This window comes from Arachis stenosperma, chromosome 3 (assembly GCF_014773155.1).
Source record: "Arachis stenosperma cultivar V10309 chromosome 3, arast.V10309.gnm1.PFL2, whole genome shotgun sequence".
In the NCBI taxonomy this organism is placed as follows: Eukaryota; Viridiplantae; Streptophyta; class Magnoliopsida; order Fabales; family Fabaceae; genus Arachis; species Arachis stenosperma.
In genome coordinates this window covers 124,080,457-124,083,270 of record NC_080379.1, presented here as the reverse complement: position 1 = coordinate 124,083,270, position 2,814 = coordinate 124,080,457, and positions in this window count along the sequence as shown.

Below are 2,814 nucleotides of genomic sequence, written 5' to 3'. Positions count from 1 at the left end.
CTCTACTTCATGATCATTAGTTTAGTAACTATGTCTTAAAGTTATGAATAATTCCATTAATCCTTCACCTTTCTTAAATGAAATATGTTTTAAATCAAAAGAATAAGAAATACATGAATTTCGAATTTATCCTTGAATTTAGTTTAATTATATTGATGTGGTGACAATACTTTTTGTTTTCTGAATGAATGCTTGAACAGTGCATATGTCTTTTGATATTGTTGTTTATGAATGTTAAAACTGTTGGCTCTTGAAAGAATGATGAACAAAGAGAAATGTTATGATGATCTGAAAAATCATGAAATTGATTCTTGAAGCAAGAAAAAGCAGTGAAAAGTAAAAAGCTTGCGAAAAAAAATGGCGAGAAAAAAATAGAAAGAAAAAGAAAAAGCAAGCAGAAAAAGCCAATAGCCCTTAAAACCAAAAGGCAAGGGTAAAAAGGATCCAAGGCTTTGAGCATCAATGGATAGGAGGGCCCAAGGAAATAAAATCCAGGCCTAAGCGGCTAAATCAAGCTGTCCCTAACCATGTGCTTGTGTCATGAAGGTCCAAGTGAAAAGCTTGAGACTGAGTGGTTAAAGTCGTGATCCAAAGCAAAAAGAGTGTGCTTAAGAGCTTTGGACACCTCTAACTGGGGACTTTAGCAAAGCTGAGTCACAATCTGAAAATGTTCACCCAGTTATGTGTCTGTGGCATTTATGTATCCGGTGGTAATACTGGAAAACAAAGTGCTTAGGGCCACGGCCAAGACTCATAAGTAGCCGTGTTCAAGAATCAACATGCTTAACTAGGAAAGTCAATAACACTATCCAAAATTCTAAGTTCCTAGAGAAGCCAATCATTTTGAACTTCAAAGGAAAAAGTGAGATGCCAAAACTATTCAGAAGCAAAAAGCTACAAGTCCCGCTCATCTAATTATAATTAATATTCATTGATATTCTGGAATTTATAGTATATTCTCTTCTTTTTATCCTATTTTATTTTCAGTTGCTTGGGGACAAGCAACAATTTAAGTTTGGTGTTGTGATGAGCGGATAATTTATACGCTTTTTGGCATTGTTTTTAGGTAGTTTTTAGTAAGTTCAAGCTACTTTTAGGGATGTTTTCATTAGTTTTTATGTTAAATTCACATTTCTGGACTTTACTATGAGTTTGTGTGTTTTTCTGTGATTTCAGGTAATTTCTGGCTGAAATTGAGGGACTTGAGCAAAACTCTGAAAAAGGCTGACAAAAGGACTGCTGATGTTGTTGGAATCTGACCTCCCTACACTCAAAATGAATTTTTTGGAGCTACAGAACTCCAAATGGCGCGCTCTTAACAGCGTTGGAAAGTAGACAGCCAGAGCTTTCCAGCAATATATAATAGTCTATACTTTATTCGGAAACTGATGACGTAACTTGGCGTTGAACGCCAAGTACATGCTGCTGTCTGGAGTTAAAATCCAGAAACACGTCATGATCCGGAGTTGAACGCCCAAAACACGTTATAACTTGGAGTTCAACTCCAAGAAAAGCCTCAGCTCGTGGATAGATCAAGCTCAGCCCAAGCATACACCAAGTGGGCCCCGGAAGTGGATTTATGCATCAATTACTTACTCATGTAAACCCTAGTAGCTAGTCTAGTATATATAGGACATTTAACTATTGTATTAGACATCTTTTGACAATTTAATCTTTTGACTGTTTAGTCTTTGATCATTCGGTCTTTTGATCATTGAGGGGGCTGGCCATTCGGCCATGCCTGAACCTTTCACTTATGTATTTTCAACGGTGGAGTTTCTGCACACCATAGATTAAGGATGTGGAGCTCTGCTGTACCTCATGTTTCAATACAATTATTATTACTTTCTATTCAATTCTCTTTTATTCTTATTCCAAGATATAAGTTGCACAACACTTTGATGAATGTGATGATCCGTGACACTCATCATCATTTTCACCTATGAACGCGCGTGACTAACAACCACTTCCGTTCTACCTTAGGCCGGGCGCATATCTCTTAGATTCCCCAACAGAATCTTCGTGGCATAAGCTAGATAGATGGCGGCATTCACGGGAATCCGGAAAGTCTAACCTTGTCTGTGGTATTCCGAGTAGGATTCCGGTATTGAATGACTGTGACGAGCTTCAAACTTCTGAAGGCTGGGCGTGATGACAAACGCAAAAGAATCAAGAGATTCTACTCCAACCTGATTGAGAACCGACAGATGATTAGCTGTGCTGTGACAGAGCATTTGGACCATTTTCACTGAGAGGATGGGATGTAGCCATCAACAAGGGTGATGCCTCCAGACGATTAGCCGTGCAGTGACAGCGCATAGGACCATTTTCCCGAGAGGATTAAAAGTAGCCATTGATGATGGTGATGCCCTACATACAGCTTGCCATGGAAAGGAGTAAGAAGGATTGGATGAAAGCAATAAGAAAGTAGAGATCCGAGAGGAGCACAGCATCTCCACACGCCTATCTGAAATTCCCACTATTGATTTACATAAGTATTTCTATCCCTTTTTATTTTCTATTTATTATTAATTATTCGAAAATCCATAAACCAATTTAATCTGCCTAACTGAGATTTACAAGGTGACCATAGCTTGCTTCATACCAACAATCTCTGTGGGATCGACCCTTACTCGCGTAAGGTTTATAACTTGGACGACCCAGTACACTTGCTGGTTAGTTGAACGGAGTTGTGAATTCAAATAGAGCCAATTATTAAATTTCATACAAGTACAAAGAGCCTGGATCACAATCTCGTCCACCAGTGTACACAATCACTTTTGATCCTACTAAATAGGATCTAAACTTGTCAAT